This window comes from Helianthus annuus, chromosome 12, assembly GCF_002127325.2.
Source record: "Helianthus annuus cultivar XRQ/B chromosome 12, HanXRQr2.0-SUNRISE, whole genome shotgun sequence".
Lineage (NCBI taxonomy): Eukaryota > Viridiplantae > Streptophyta > Magnoliopsida > Asterales > Asteraceae > Helianthus > Helianthus annuus.
In genome coordinates this window covers 32,952,909-32,971,306 of record NC_035444.2, presented here as the reverse complement: position 1 = coordinate 32,971,306, position 18,398 = coordinate 32,952,909, and positions in this window count along the sequence as shown.

Genomic DNA, 18,398 nt, shown 5'->3' with positions numbered 1-18,398 from the left:
AAAGAATAACAGAATTGTTTAAAATAGGATTGCAAAGGATCAAAGAAAGGATGGCCACTTGAGTAGACTAGTTTGTTAATCGCCATATTTGCATTCTTATCTTAAAATCACCTGTAAAACGCCATATTTTGCACATAGTTTTTTCTGTTTACAAATATGCATGTTTATGTTAAATCACTTGTATATTTTTTTTCATGTTTTAAAAAGACAGGTTATATAGCATAATTTAGGTTTATATGCTACATAACATGCCAAAACAATATACCACAAAAGAACCTAAAAACATTATCATGCTATCATGTGATAACACCAAAAATGTTAGATGCATCATATCTTCTAGCCTTTCTAGTGTCAAAATTATGGAGAAAATGAATCTTCACAGCATACAGTACTTTGAAAAAGATGAAAATTCTAGAAGGTCAGTTTACAACAATCATTGTTTTGGCGCCAAAATAATATATTGCTAAACTAAAACGTGCAAAAAACCGTTATACAAGTAGAAAAGAAACAATGAAAAAAGGTCTATCGCTATAACTACTAAAACGCCAAAAAGTGTGTAAAACGCCATACAAGATAAAAAAATCGCTCAAGTTATTCATGGAGGTTCGATAGATCAGATAAACGTTTCGTTCTAAGGTTCTCAAACAGAAGAAGAGTGAAGGTCAAAACCATCAACACCATACTTGTTGTGGATGAGGCCCTCTAGAGGGGTATTCTGGCCCTTGGTGTTCCAATGGCCAACTAGTGTGAAAGAATTGAAATAGTAATAAGAAGGTTGAAGAAAAGATTTTCAGGGGATGATGATGCTGGTTATGAGCAACCAACCGTTACCGGATGGAGTTTGAATGAAGAATTGAGGATGGTGACATTTGCTTATAGCAACGGAGAGAAGGATTCCTTCACAATGGACCAAGTCCTGAACATAGAAAATGTTCACCACCTTGAACAACTCTATGATTTAAGACCTCCAAACACTATCAAAACAAGATTGTTGTTATGTTTGAATCTAGGATGCGAGGCAGGCTGTACCAGTTGATGGCGTTAAACGCCAATGTGGTTGATGATGACAAATCAGAGGAAACTGATGAGCAAACTGATGGGTACATCTCTGATGTGCTCCCATCCGATGTAAATTGTTAATTTGATCTCTTTCTTTTCATTTTAATTGTAAAATTTGTATGTTTTTTAACGAATTCTGATGTTGTTTGAAAACCAAGATATTTAGCTTTTGCATCCTTTTGTAAAGCTTAATTTATCAATATGAAACAAAACAAAAAAAAAACGCCATAAAAATTGTGAAGTTAAACATTAACTAAACTCCAAAAAGTGTTTCAACGCCACACAATAATGTGGTGTATAGAATAGAAAAGGGGGAGAAATTGTTAAACAAAAGTAAAAAGGCAAAAACGTCCATCCGTCTGAATTGTAGCGCGTGCCACATGTCGCTCTAGGAACCGTTCTCATCGTTTTTACACTTCCCACCATTTTCTCTGGATCCCGTTTTTATGTGTGTGTGTGTGTGTGTATATATATATATATATATATATATATATATATATATATATATATGGTAAGGTTCATGCGAGAACCACCTTTATTGCGAGAACTAATGTGAACACAACCTAAAATAGCTAAAAAAACATAAAAAAAACCTAACCCCCCCCCCCCTCAAAACCTAAATCCCCCTTCCCCACCACCCAAAAACCTAACCCCCCCCCCCCCCCAAGCTAAAATGCTAAAAACTAAACCCTCAAAAAACCTAAAAATACAAAAAAAAAAAAAAAAAAAACTCAAAAGAACACACAATTTTTTTTTTTAATATTTTTTACATTAAAATCGCTACTTTTATTAGCCACAATTTTTTTTTAAAATTTTGTATACTAAAAGTAGCGATTTTTTTATAAAAAATATTAACAAAAAAAAATTGTGTGTTTTTTAGCTATTTTTTGGTATTTTTGGTTGTGTTCACATTGGTTCTCGCGGTTCTCGCAATAAAGGGTGGTTCCTAACGGATCCTTCTCCTATATATATATAGTAGGAGTTGGGTGGAAAGTGTGTTTTTCCTAGAAAGTCTAGGAAGCAATAAGAACGCGACATGTGGCATTGTAGGATTTTAACTAAAAGGGCAATTGTGTAATTTGAATATTAATTTAATTATGGATTATTTAATTAGGATAACTAACTAACTATAAAATTATGGAAACTAAATATCCCATTTAATTCAAATTGATAGTTTCAATTTAAATCATACAATCCATACAACATATTCACACGAATTCGTAAAAAAGGATTAAACATTGCTGGAGGATTCTTGACATTGTGTTTTAACAACAGGCATATTTCTTGACGCTGTGTTTTAACAGCAAGCAATTTTGCTGGAGGATTCTTGATATTATGTTTTAACAGCAAGCAGAGTTCTTGACAGTGTGTTTTAACAGCAAGCAGATTTCTTGACGTTGTGTTTTAACAGGAAGCAGATTGCTGGCCATTGTGTTTTAACAGCAAGCAGAATTCTTGTCGCTGTGTTTTAATAGCAAGCAGATTGATGGAGGATTCTTGACATTGTGTTTTAACAGCAAGCAGATTTCTTGACATTGTGTTTTAACAGCAAGCAGATTTCTTGACATTGTGTTTTAACAGCAAGCAGATTTCCTTGACGCTGTGTTTTAACAAGCAGATTGTTGGACATTGTGTTTTAACAGCAAGCATATTTCTTGACGCTGTGTTTTAACAGCAAGCAGATTTCTTGACATTGTGTTTTAACAGCAAGCAGATTGTTGGACACGCTGTCAGTGTCTTCGTCTTCAACACAACCCAGTGTCTTCGTCTTCAACACACTGTCATCATCAACATTAAAATGGTAAAACACATAAACCTTAAAACACAGCAACATAAACACACCGTAAAACACATTTACCTTAAACACAACTACAAGTCATTATAATTGTAAAACACACCCATATAAAATCTATTGTCAAACACACAATTCATATTTGCATATAACACACTGGTATCAACAGCCAGCAATGATCGATTACAATAAACACAGTTTTGAAACCCTAGTTTTGAAAAATACATAAAAAACGCACCTATGATCGACGACGCCTGATTGGAACGTTTTTTGGAACACATCGGAATATCAATCTTCTTCGTTGTTTCAATAATCTTGAATCTCTTGCCTCAAAATTACCAGAAAAAGAACACGCGGATGATAAAAATTCGAGTTCTAGAACACAATCAACAAGTTAAATAGCAACTAACGCTTGTATTTTTTTTCGAATTTTGTTATCTTCATCCATGAAACTAGCGAATTTTGGTATGGATTAGGGTTTTAGGAAGTGGGTAGAGAGAAAATCGCGTGATTTTAGGACGTGGGTTAATGTTTGACAGTTTGTTAATTGATTTAAAAGACGTTGAATGACCAAAATACCCCCAATCTATTAAATCAATTAATTATTATCACACACATATTACCAAAATGCCACTAAGATGATCTCAACCATTAAACACACCAATCGGATGGCCCAGATCGCTTCCTAGACTTTCTAGGAAAAACACACTTTCCGCAGGAACCCTACTCTATATATATATATATATATATATATATATATATATATATATATATATATATATATATATATATATATATAGGGGAATGCTAGGCAGAAAACCCTTAAATTTTTAGAAAACTCTGGAAACTCAAATCTCCCCCCATTTTTACCCAACCTCCCGACATTTTTTTTTTTTGAAAAAAATAACACATGTAATATACATGCTTTAAAGTGTTTTGGGCCAAAAAAAAAACAAAAAAGCGCCGAAGGGATTTTTTTAAAAAAAAATAAACAAATTTCAGCAATGTCCGGTTGCCTAACATATGTTAGGCACAAAAGACAGAAATTGCTGATTTTTTTTTTAAATCATCCCTTCGGCGCTTTTTTGATTTTTTTGGCCCAAAACTCTTAAAAACATGTATATTACATGTGTTATTTTTTTCAAAAAAAAAATGTCGGGAGGTTGGGTTTTCTATAGATTTTTATATATATAGGGTTTTCTATATAGCCCTACCCTATATATATATATATATATATATATATATATATATATATATAAAATAATTATCAAATTACCATAATCATAAATTTTATGAACAAATTAAACTTTTATTTTTAATGATGGATTAGTAAATACTTCAACTTCAACACATTGATTTACTTCTAGCAACCGAGGATGAGGTTCATTACTAAGACTATATATATATATATATATATATATATAGGAGAATGATCCGTTAGAAAACACCATTTATCGTGATAACCGTGAAAACAAGTGAGAACACAACAAAAAATACCTAAAAGAGTTAATTACACAGATGGGTCCTGTGGTTTATACCTAATTTCACCTTTGAGTACTAACTTCTTTTTTTAACAGGTTTAGGTTTTATGGTTTCAATTTTGTAACACCTTTGGGTACTACCAACAAAATTATCAATATAATGACTAAAATACCCTTCCATTCTTTTTAATTTTATCAATGTAACACCTTTGGTTACTAACACGTAATTTTATTTAAGTATAAATCAATTTTACAAAATCTATTTTTTTATTTTCATCTTTTTATTATATCTCTTAATTAACATAAAATCTATTTATTTTTTTTATTTTTTTATAAGTAATTTCTAAATATAATTTTTTAAGAAATGATAAATAATTTAGCACGGTAGAAGTTGCTCAAAATCTTAAATAATTAAAAATTCAATAGGTATAATAATAGTTGGTAATGTGCAAATAAATTATTATTAAGATATTAGTTAAAACTCCATGTATTACACGTGTTTAATGTATAAAACTTAGTTTTAATTTTTTTAATTTTAAATATATGGGATTAAATTAAATAATATAAAAAATTACAATAATAATAATAATAATAATAATAATAATAATAATGATAATAATAATAATAAAAGATTGTGTCTTATCGGAACTAAAGTGTTTCCTAAGCACATAGATACACAAAGAAAATAGAGACGTCATGGTTTAATCACACCGTATCAAAATGTGCCAAGTAATTGATCGTAACAAACAAATCAGATTAGATTATACATTTTTACTATTTTACTACAAAATATATTAAATCAATTGTAGTTATTTTTAAAAAGTTTTTCTCGATTATGCTACATATCTTGATATATTAATTTAACTAGTTTTCAGATATTATATTCGTGTGTTTTCAAGATTGCTGTGGATTTTAATAGATACTTATTATATCATTTGTTACATTATTTAATTTATATTTTAAAGAGTTTTTATATTTTCATAATATTAGACAGATATTTATCTAGTATTATTTAGTAATATTATTAATAAATAAAAAATGGAGCGGACGTTTTCTAACTTTTTTAATTTATATTTATAAAAAAAATAAATAGATTTTATGTTAATTAAGAGATATAATAAAAAGATGAAAATAAAAAAATTAGATTTTGTAAAATTGATTTAAACTTAAATAAATTAGGTGTTAGTACCCAAAGGTGTTACAGTGATAAAATTAAAAAGAATGGAAGGGTATTTTAGTTATTATATTGATAATTTTGGTGTTAGTAACTAAAGGTGTTACAAAATTGAAACCATAAAACCTGAACCTGTTAAAAAAAAATTAGTACCCAAAGGTGAAACTAGCTATAAACCACATGACCCATCTGTGTAAATAAATCAACCTAAAAATATCAAAAAAAAAACACTCAATTTTTTTAATATTTTAAAAAAATCGCTATATTTCGTCACTAAAAAACCAAAAAAAAAAAATAAAAAATCGAGTAACAATTATCCATGCACATGTGCATATGTATCATTTCTTTGACAACTTCCGCAATACATTACTAATATTAGACAATTGCACTTTCATTTACACTTCCATTCATAATACATTACTTTTTACATTAACAGTATTATAAATGCATATGTGCATCTATATGTATGAACATGTTATAACATGTTTTGATACACTACTTTGAATACACTTTATCCATGCACATGTGCATATGTATAATTTCTTTGACGAATTCCGTAATACATTACTAATATTAGACAAATTGCACTTTCATTTACACTACCATTCATAATACACTACTTTTTACATTAACAATATTAGAAATGCACATGTGCATCTATATGTATGAACATGTTATAACGTATTTTGGTACACTACTTTGAATACACTTTCCCTTTCTTCTATCATACCACCCATAATACACTACCATTACCTCCTACCATCTGTAATACAATACCATTACCTCCTACCATCCATAATACAATATCATTACCAATATTTCACTTTATTACATGTACATCAACACCCTTTACCATCCAAACAACATATTACATCATAAAGTGACAAATATAATCAAACCATCAACCATTAGATATAACTAACAAAAAAACATGTATTTGGGCCTATTTCATCATTTAAAATCACAAATTTTTGTACCAAGACACATTATATCATGGTTATACATAATGATGCACATGTGCATTTTTAATATTGATAATGTAAAAAGTAGTGTATTATGTATGGTAGTGTAAATGAAAGTGCATCTGTCTACTACGTGTAATATATTACCGAATTTGGCCAATAAATGATACATATGCACATGTGCATCGACAACGGTTACCCGAATTTTTTTGGTAACGAAATATAGCGATTTTCTATAAAAAAGATATTAAAAAAATTGTGTGTTTTTTAGATTTTTTTAGTTATTTTTTTGTGTTCATATTAATTCTCACGGTTCTCGCAATAAATGTGGTTCTCACATGAACCCTACCATATATATATATTAGGTTATAGACCCGTGTATTACACGAGTTTATACAATATAAACGATATTATTATATAACCTTTAAAATAACTTAATATATTTAACGGCCTATGTTAATTAGTAATGAAACTTTATATAAATGAATTTTCGCTACCATATGATAGTTCAAACAACTAACTTGAATTTATCACAAAAATCGACATATATTAATTAGTAACCCAACACTGAAATACTATGATAGCCCATGTATTACACATGTTGAATAATGAAAAACATGTACTACACGAATATATATATATATATATATATATCATATGAAAGAAGTTACGAATTACTTTACATATAATAGTGTATAAATATAATATTAATTTTTATTATAGTGTATCCTTTAATTATAACTTTTATTTAAAATAAATATTTAAGGCCTCAATTCTCTTTATAAAATTCATTATTTAAGTTGTTATTTTTCTCTTTACCGGTAAAAAGCCAAATTTATTGGTATAACATAAATTAGATTTGTTATTCTTACTAATAATTGTTATGATATACATTAATAGTTTATATATGATGAATACAATCTTTTCATTATTAAAGGGTAACTTATTATATTCACAAAAGGGTAAAAAAGAAAATTAATAATATTAAAAGATAATTAAAGTTACTTTTTTCTATTTTATAAAAAATTCTTTATTTAGGGTTACAAAGGGATTTAGAGGGGAGGGGGGATTGGTGCTATTATATATATTTGTTATTGTCACACCACAACCGATGGCGGAAACATCGGGGCGTGGCACTGAGCGAAACAGATTGTCCAGAAGTTTCCATAACAACTATAATTACCAATTATTTAAAGCATCACGTCCCATACCATGACAAAAAGTAAAATAATTATTACAGACAAAATCTAGTCAAATTGTTCTGTTCCGACAACTCAGATTTCAAATACAGACAATTCTTTTTATTTGTTTCTAGACCTTTCCTAGCCTCGATTTCACAGCAAGCCAAGCATCTAAACATCTTATGCACCTGCCACATACGTTAAAGTAAAAGTAAATACACATAGTGTAAAGGTGAGTATACAAGTTTAATAGATATAATAGAGTTCGAAATCGATTACGCATAACCAGCACGTACACATAGTGAAATGAAGCACGTTAGTTATCGACGTGAACCTATCGATACCAATGACTGCGGGTTGACTGCCCAAGGCAGTTCGTAATACACACTCACCACTGTGAGCCATGTAATTAATTGTCCTTAACAACCCCTGAGTAAACAGGTGCTGAGTCCAAACTATAGTACTATCGTTGCTAAGGCAGGTAGACATCATTCCATGTGTAAACATAACAAACAAGCATTCATTAAGTCACGTATAACATGCGGCAACGGTTAGCGTTAAAGTATTGTGTCACACCCCCAAATACCACCCATGGGAAACCCTACTAGGCGTGTGACAAACCAACAATGAGCCACTAATTACATTGAACCCAGACAAGTTTCTAAATAAGTTCTCAATCATTAATAAAATACCATCAACAAGTTTAAATGAAAATCAATATGTTCAGCGGAAGCATTAACGAAACCATAGTTTAAATATTCTTAAAACAATTATACGAAATCAATGAACCAATATGTGTATCCAAACAGAGCGACCCATGACCACTCCAGCTACTTTAGACAACAAGTTCCAAATCCAAGTAATCTAACGACCTGCGAGCATGCAACAAGTGTATCAGACAACGCTGGTGAGTTCATAGTTTTACGAAAACGTTGGTTACCAAGTGTTTAGTTAATCCATTGAATTTAAATTCCGAAAGTAATGTTGATAATATCTCGATACTGAACAAGACGGCTCCTGATGTATGTTTTGCCCGTTCCCCAGTGGTCCTATCAAAGCACTGGGCCCAACTGGGTCATTAGTTCACAACCGTCCTCCCCGGTACGGCGTGAGGGTGCCAAACCTAAGTAGCGCTACCAACTAATACCCCGCTACCACCCACGATAGCAAAAGATGGGACTTAAAAGATAGAGAGTGAGAATATTATCCAACATCTCAGTTTTACCCAAAAGATTTATCCCTCCCCGGGATACCCACTGACTGTCCCAACCACCGGGACGCATGCTCAAAAGTAATGAACTCACCTTCGGTTGCTCGGTAAGATTAGCTACGTGTTCAGGTGATTCAACCAAGTCCTAATACGGTACAATTGCAATTAGTTCACAAGTACTTACATTTCATGATTACATAACCAACATCTTGCACATCATGCATAATATCTCATGTCACACCTTAAATACTTAGTACACATACTGAATCCATTATCACACCTTAAATACTTAGTACACATACTGAATCCATTATGGCATGTCACAATTTTCACCAAGATTCTCACTTAACCGTTAGATTATGTAAATCACATACACACATACCATGCCTAATATTTAACAACCCGTGTACAGCCCAGTTGGGTAACAGCCCAAATGAAATCAAGTCTAGTCCAATGTGTTGGATATGTGCATCTTACAACCGAGTGTGGCCCAATGTTATCCTCGGCCCAATATGCAATAACAACCCATATACTACCAAAGCCCAAGAAAACGTGTACTTTAGTGTTGTGCTTTAATCAATGAGTGCAGCCCAAACTAGTAGGCCGGTAACATTATGCGATCCATTAATCCGAGGCCCAACCGGCGTTGCATCCAACTGTGTGGCCCAACACAAGTTTAAATGTGTGCGGCCCAGCACAGATGGCCCGCGGATCAGGCTGTAAAGCCCACTCGGTTTAGTGTGTGGTTCTTAAAACTAATTGGCCCAATACTTTGAATAATTCCATCTAACGTATAACAACAGTTTGTATTTCCAACTCCACAATTTAAAGCAATTTCCACAGTTTCACATAATTCATTAACAAGATTCTAGTACAGAATTAATTCATCACAAAACTCATTCGAATTCACTACTCAAGTTGGTTTACCAAATCATCATCTCATCAATTTTTGTCATGATTTATTATACATATAAACATGTATATGAATAATAAACTTTGCACAATCATCTTACAAGTTTATAATAACAGTTGGTAATCACAAAACACAAACTCAATATAATTACCCATTTAACAATTAGCTATCCAATCATGGGTGGACCCCCAATCCTTCCCACTAACGTGTTCAATCATTAACGCATATGCAATTTTAACCAAAACATATTAAATATCCTACATTGATTTCAGTACTCGATCAACATGAAATTTTAACACACAGTTGAAACTCTAATCCTCATGCTCTTAATTATATGATCATAATCGGTCGTTACGAGGCTTCATGTTAATCACAGAATCATCCGTTTACGTAATCAGTTCATGTTCAAATCATTTGACACAATACCTATCATACACCCTAATAATCTGTTCATAGCACTTGACATATATATCTAATCTAGAGACACCTATAGCTATCACATGCTTTCTGACAATCACATGCAATTATGACAATAAACACAATAGCCGACAATCAGAATGTGATCCTTATCTAAATGAATACAATAGTACAATTTCAAGACATTTCACATGCAATATGATAGGGTATTGGCCAACAGGAATAAGACATGCAAGGATATTACTGACCGAGATGTATAACAACCGGAACAAGGGATCAGAATGATTCCAAGATGATGATGCTCGCCGTTAATTCGTAGGGAGAAAGAAAGAACTAGGGTTTGCCTTTAAGTTTTGCAAACAAGGAACGGTTATGAGTATTATAAGTTAAAGATTGTATTGGGCCGCTTTTGGGCCGAAAGCCCATCTCGGCGAAATCTTATGATGATGACGAAACACTAGGGTGTATGATAGTGGCGAAACTCTAGATGTTTCACGGCGAAACTCTTGTTTTATCAAGTGATACATGTGCTAAAATAGTACCTTAAACAATTCATATCGTTTCATTACTTAATCAAGAAATACAATACATCTAATGTAAAAAAAAACACAACATAAAACAGGTGATGTGTCGGGGGAAAGGCCCTTGAGAAGTCGGGTTGTCACATATTGCGTAGTGTGTTCGATGTGATTTAGAATAAGTAACGTATGTAACACCCAAAAGTGCGTAAAGCAAAAAGGGTTAGAGTTTACTCACAGCGATGATGGATTGAAGGGAGCGCTTAGAGCGAGATTAGCCTGATCAGAACGATAGTATAAATGATAAGTGGCATGTAAAACGGTGTAAGGTGTCAATGGATCGGACGGTAATCCGATCGGGTGGCCGGTCGATCGGATGACAATCCGTTCGGGTGGTCGCCCGATCGGGTGACCACTCGATTGGGTTGTCATCAAGTTTGGGATGGATGTGTTTGTGTATGATGGCTTGTCTTTTGAAGTTTTTGTTGTAGCATTTTGAAAACAGAGAAGTATCTCTACCTTTTAGGTCGGTCGATCGAACGACCGTTCGATCGGACAACAATCCGATTGGTGAGGCTTCTCAAGTTAAGAACAAGTTCACCGCAGGACGGTCAATCGATCAGATTGCAATCCGATCGGGTGGCAATCCGTATGCATTGAACATATTGGAAATTGTTTAAGTGTTGAAGTCAAAACATCACATGGTCAGGTGGTAATCCGATCGGGTGGCAATCCGATTGGACGGCAATCCGTTCAATGTTCAAAACCTCAAATGTTGAAATAAAAGTTAGGTGGGGGACCCAAGGTGCAAGCCGATCGAGAGGCTGTCCGGTCGGGTGGCAATCCAATCAGACAACAATCCGATCGGACGACAATCCGTCCCAGATGACCTAATCGTCTTCTTCACTTGGTTATTTTGATAGTTTGAGTTTTCTCGAGACTGTATGATAACGTGTCAAACAATAGAACCCTCGTCAAGACTTAGTGACCCGATCGGACAGGAACCACCCTAGTCCGACCAGTTAACTGTTCGAGACGTTGTTTCATGTTTAACCCGAAATCAGTATTCTCGTGGATAGAATCCAGATCTTGAACCAACACATCAACAAAAAGGAGTAGAAGATTAGAACAAGCTCCGATTCTATCGGTTTTGAGTGCATTGAGTGTAAAAGAGTTGAAAGAAAGTTAGAAAACCATCTTTCAATCCTTTTCACCATGAATATGTTAAGATCTATGCAAGATCTTTGTTTATTTATGTGGAAATCGTCTAGATCTAAGTTGTTCTTGGTGGATTGAGGCCAAAACATGAAGTTCTTAAGAGCACCATGATGACATCATCATAGAACACCTCAAATCTAGTGATTTCACGTTTAAAAGTTAAGATTAAAAAGATAGAAAGGTGTAGGAGTGCGTGTAGATCAAGAAAGTACAAGATTTAGGTGGAAAACTTACAAGAATCGTGAGAGATCTGAAGAAATAGCAGCTGGAACGAGTTGGGAGAGAGAGAGCTGTCAACATCAAGTGATGTTGACATATGGGGGTATTTATAGGGTTTCCATAAATGGAAAGGGGAAAAGGTGGCTGGTCGATCGAGTGGCAGCCCGGTCGGGTGGCAGCTCGATCGAATGGCAGCCCGATCGGGTGGCAGCCCGATCGGGTGGCAGCCCGATCGGGTGGCAACCCGATCGGGTGGCAACTCGGTCGGTTGGCCACTCGATTCGAATGCTCGGCGCGTCGAGTTTTGCAGTTTCGATTCGCGTGATGAGCGTTGCGATGCGATAGAGTTTCTCATCCAAATTACTTTTAATCCCTACTATATCTAACATATAATCATCCTAAATAACTTGCGTTTAGCATTTTCGATTCGATTGCGATTGCGTTTTGATTAATCACCACACATAAACATAAATAAACACGCACAAGTAACACATAAAAGGCACACACACGTAAAACAATTTCCAGAACGCATAATTCGAGTTGCGAGTGCGATTGCGATAAGCGATAGGCAATAAAACATGCGATAAAACATGCGATAAATAGCGATGAAACCTCGATTATTAATAAATACTCCACATAATACAACTAACGTAACAAAGTAAAAAGACTATCTACAAGTCAAAGAAGTCAAAACAATGGTTGAGCAAGGAGTGACAGATCGCAATTAGCAATCTTTTCTTCCTTTGACTTCAATCTTAACTTTGACTTTGACTTTCGAAACACGGGGTGTTACAGTTGTGTCTGTAACCATAGAGGTGTGTATTAGCCAATGTGGGTCTTGCCCACTTAGTATAGAAACATGTGTCTATTAGAGACGAGATCTCATATTCAAATATAAGCAAAATGAGTATTTTAGTATAATTAGTATGAAATAGAGTAGAAATACCATTTGCCATTAACAAACGCACCCCAAAACATTATAGAGAGTGTTAATATTTTATAGTACCATTGTTGCATATTTGGTGTAAAATAGAGTAGGGATATCATATACCCGTTAAAAAAGTTAAAAATATATTGTATATTTTTTGTTAACTCTTTTAAACTGAAAACACGTTTATTTATCACAAATCGGTGTAGCTATAAAACTTTAATATTCTCTCATCCATAAATTGAAAGGTCTCACTTCGCTATAACTTCAAAACATTAAACTCTCTCTGTTTAAAACAGAGTTCAATAAATTTTAGTATTTTTGCAAGATGTCCTCCCAATTAGTTGCTTTTTTTAGCTTTTATTTATACGTTAGAAAAACTCATACATCAATTTTATATATGATCTCATAAGGTTTTTTGTATTTTAAACTCTTTTATTTTACGAAGTATTAAAATAATAGGTTTTAACTATAGATCATTTATGTATTTATTTAATCATAAATTAGAATTAGATATTATATAATATATATATATATATATGTATAATTAATATATTGTTAAAGAATTAATAAGACAATGCCATATGGCATTAATTGAATTTTATAAGATAAGAAAATGTCATGTGGCATTTATTGGATTCTTTTATTAGCATTAGATTAGATTAGATATATATATATGTATGGCACAACACAATTTATGAGTATATTTGAGTCGATTATGGTTGTTGTATGTTGTTTTCTTTTAATCTGGCTAGGCGTGCTTCATTAACATGTAATGTACCATTGTACCGTAGGTTCTTTTTTTCTTTTTTTTTTTTTTTTTTTTTTTTTTTTTGTTCTTCTTTGTGTTTTGCAATTCCCACTTTTTTTTCCAATAAAATTTGCTCTAAGTCCTTTTACCAAAAAGATAAATAAATAAATTAAGAAAAAAACTTAAAATAAAAATGAAGTTAGATATAGTACTTTATCATATAGGGTAAATTGTTTGAGCAAATTTTCGTAAAAGGATTTAAGTTGATGCTAGATATAGTACTTTATCATATGATCTACTTTTTCCTATTACATCCGTCAAGATTTTCTCCGGTGGATAATTGAATTCATTTAGTTGGACATAGATTCTTATGATTGGTCATTCAACATATATATTTTTTATTTAGGCCCATCTACTCACACACCCTTTCTGTATATTTTGATATCTAAAGCGTAAAGCTCAACGCTTCAGGGTAATAATCAGCGCTTTGGCCAAAGCTCAGCGTTTGGGTGGTTTTTTAATTTTTTTTTAAGGGAAAATGTCATTGAAAATGACCATCGACGACCCTCTGTTTTAGACCCTTCAACTACCGACCAAACTTCAGCGATGACGATCTTAGAATTAATCTCTAAATAATGAAGGAAATTTCCTTCTTTGCGAGTTGCGAGCTCAGACCACTCGTGTTTTTTAAATTCTAAACTAAAAAAAATATAATTATATGATTTTAAAAAAATATATATCCTTCAAATTTGATATTGATTGTTTTATAATTTTGTTCTCTCCTTTTTTTACAAATCAGTGTTATATATATTTTCCACATCAACTTAAAATATTGAAAAAAAAATAAAGAAATCTGAGACATCATTATTGGTAACATGGTAACCTGATAATTACATAGTATTAGAACGACAATTGAAACTTCAATGACTTGAGAGACACAAAAAAAGTTTCAATGATTTAATTAAAACACTTGACAAACTTTGTTACATTTTTATAAAGTTACCCCTTTTTTTAAACCTAAATTGTTCTATTTTTGAGCAAAGTAAATGTTTTTTTATCTATAATTAGGTGACAATAGTTGAATTATGGTTTAGGTTTAATGACTTGTTTGTTAATGTAATTAGATTGATTGTGTACCTCATTTTTTAGATTATTTCGACGGAAATAGATTGATTTGTCAACTGTCAACCTCAAAATCAACAATAACATCTGTGACATCTTATTTGATATGCCAACTCCCTTTTAAGTTTCTTTTTAGCTTTCTAATCAAATCTTATATCTAAATAAACTAAAATGTCGACACAAGTTTATAACCCGAGTGTATTACCCTAACCAAGTTTGTAACCCGAGTGTATCACCGAACACCGAATGTCATTGACACGACCCATACTGCCAAAATATGGCATAATACGACCAATAGAAACATAATACGCCATAACAATCTACGCACTAATATGGCACTTACAAACAATAAACGTCACGATCCTGAATGTCTCCGACACGACCCGTACGGCCAAAATACGAGGTAGTACGGAACAATAATGACAATACACCTCATAATACGACATTTAATGACAAAATATGTCAAGTACTGATCCGGTAGGACGCGTATATATACAAAACGACAAGTTGGACTACAAGTGAAATCAAAACAGAATCACATGAAATCATGGAATACGACAGTACACGTAACCGAACTTATCCGGTCTGTCGCTCCACTCCCCGACGTTTCCGCCGCAGTTTGTTGTTTCCACATGTCGTATAGACCATATACTTCATAAAATGACGTGTAACAAAATCCGTCAAAATTTGACAAGTATAGATGCTTTTTTGAATTAAAATCAAATTTAAAAAAAAATAAAAAAAAAACCATCCAAATGCCAAGCTTTGGCCAAAACGCTGAGTATTACCTTGAAGCGTTGAGCTTTGACCAAAGCTCAGCGTTTCAGGGTGTGGAAATAAGATGACGTGTGTGTGAGTAGCATGGTCCTTTATTTATGATTCATACAAATCTAAAGAAAATATAAATATAGGTCAAATACTCAAATTTATACCAATCTGGTTGTGATCTATTAGCAAAGATAAAACCTTTTAAACACCAAAGTTAGGAGGGGGGGGGGTCTTGATTTCAAGTCACACAAATGATAAGATTTAAAAGAAATTAGCCGTTAAAAAAACTCAAATTTATAAATATGGGTCAAATACTCAAATTTATAGCTACTTAAGATTGTTTAAGGGTCTACATATTCACACACCCAATTGCCTATTTTCACACCCTTCAAGACGCCTCGTATAGACCTATACGAGGCGTATAACCTTTCTCAATTTCCAAGAGAATCTCTGATTATGTCATATTTTGTCTTATTTGCCTCGTATACGCCTCGTATAGGCCTATACTGGGCGTCTAGGCGAAAAAAGACTATTTAGCCCCTGATTTAGGCCTATACTGGGGGTAAATTTGTCTTCTCTTATATGCCTCGTATAGGCCTATACTGGGCGTCTTAAAGAGTTTTTTTTTTAACAAACATTTTATACAATATTAATCGTTTTAGTAAACTTTTATACAAAAACAAGTTTTTTTTATTTTAAATAATTAATATTAGGACCCCTCGTTGGTGTTTTTTTTGAGTTGAAAAATAGATGTTTTGGTAGGGTAATTTGATTGTTTTTTTAGGGTGGTGTTTTTTGAGTAAAAAAATGGGTGTTTTGGTGGGGTAATTTGAGTTGTTTTTTAAGAAAAGTTTCATTTTTTTATAAAAATATTTTACCGTTTTCAAGATCGGCCTTTAAAAATATTTGATCGTAGAAATATTACATTGTTTTTAACATATAGTGTGGTATAGGTCTCGTATAGGTCCCTTATAGGTCTTGTATAGGCCTATCGACGTATACGGGCGTTGTATCATATCCTATATTATCGTATCGTATCGTATTGTATTGTGTCGTATAGTGTAGTATAAGTCTCGTATAGTTCTCGTATAGACCTATATGGGACCTATATGAGACTTATACTATACACTATACGATACAATACGATACCAAACTATACGATACAATACGATACTATCGTATCATATAGTGTAGTATAGGTCCTTTATAGGTCTTGTATAGGCATATCGACGTATACGGGCGTTGTATCATATCCTATACGGGCGTTGTATCATATCCTATAGTATCGTATCGTATTATCTTGTATCGTATAGTGTAGTATAAGTCTCGTATAGCTCTCGTATAGACCTATATGGGACCTAAACCAGACTTATACTATACACTATACGATACAATACAATACAATACGATACTATGGTATCATATAGTGTAGTATAGGTCCCTTATAGGTCTTGTATAGGCCTATCGACGTATACGGGCGTTGTATCATATCCTATAGTATCGTATCGTATTGTATTGTATTGTATTGTATTGTATTGTATTGTATTGTATTGTATTGTATTGTATTGTATTGTATTGTATTGTATTGTATTGTATTGTATTGTATTGTATTGTATTGTATTGTATTGTATTGTATTGTATTGTATTGTATTGTATTGTATTGTATTGTATTGTATTGTATTGTATTGTATTGTATTGTATTGTATTGTATTGTATTGTATTGTATTGTATTGTATTGTATTGTATTGTATTGTATTGTATTGTATTGTATTGTATTGTATTGTATTGTATTGTATTGTATTGTATTGTATAGTGTAGTATAAGTCTCGTATAGCTCTCGTATAGACCTATATGGGACCTATACGAGACTTATACTATACACTATACGATACAATACGATACTATCGTATCATATATATAGTGTAGTATAGGTCCCTTATAGGTCTTGTATAGGCCTATCGACGTATACGGGCGTTGTATAGTATAGTATAAGTCTCGTATAGCTCTCGTATAGACCTATATGGGACCTATACGAGTGTTGTATCGTATCGTATAGTGTATAGTATAAGTCTAGTATAGGTCCCCTATAGGTCTTGTATAAGCCTATAGGCCTAACGGGACCAAAACCACACCTATAGTCCTATACGAGTGTTGTATCTTATCCAATAGTCTAGTATCGTATTGTATTGTATCGTATCGTATCATATCGCATCGTATCGTATAGTGTAGTATAAATCTCGTATAGGTCTCGTATAGGCATTGTATGGGCCTATGGATGTGGTATCGTATCCTATAAGTCTCGTATAGGTCTTGTATAAGCCTATCGTGTTGTATCGTATCGTATAGTTTAGTATAAGTCTCGTATAGGTCTCGTATAGGCATCGTATAATTAATATTAGTGTTATTATAATTAATATGAGTTTCTTATAATTAATATTAGTGTTATTGATATTAATATGAGTTTTTTATAATTAATATTAGTGTTATTGATATTAATATGAGTTTTTTTATAATTAATATTAGTGTTATTGATATTAATATGAGTTTTTTATAATTAATATTAGCGTTATTATAATTAATATGAGTTATTATAATTAATAAGAGTGTTATTATAATTAATATGAGTATTTTATAATTAATATTAGTGTTATTGATACTAAAATGAGTTTTTTATAATTAATATTA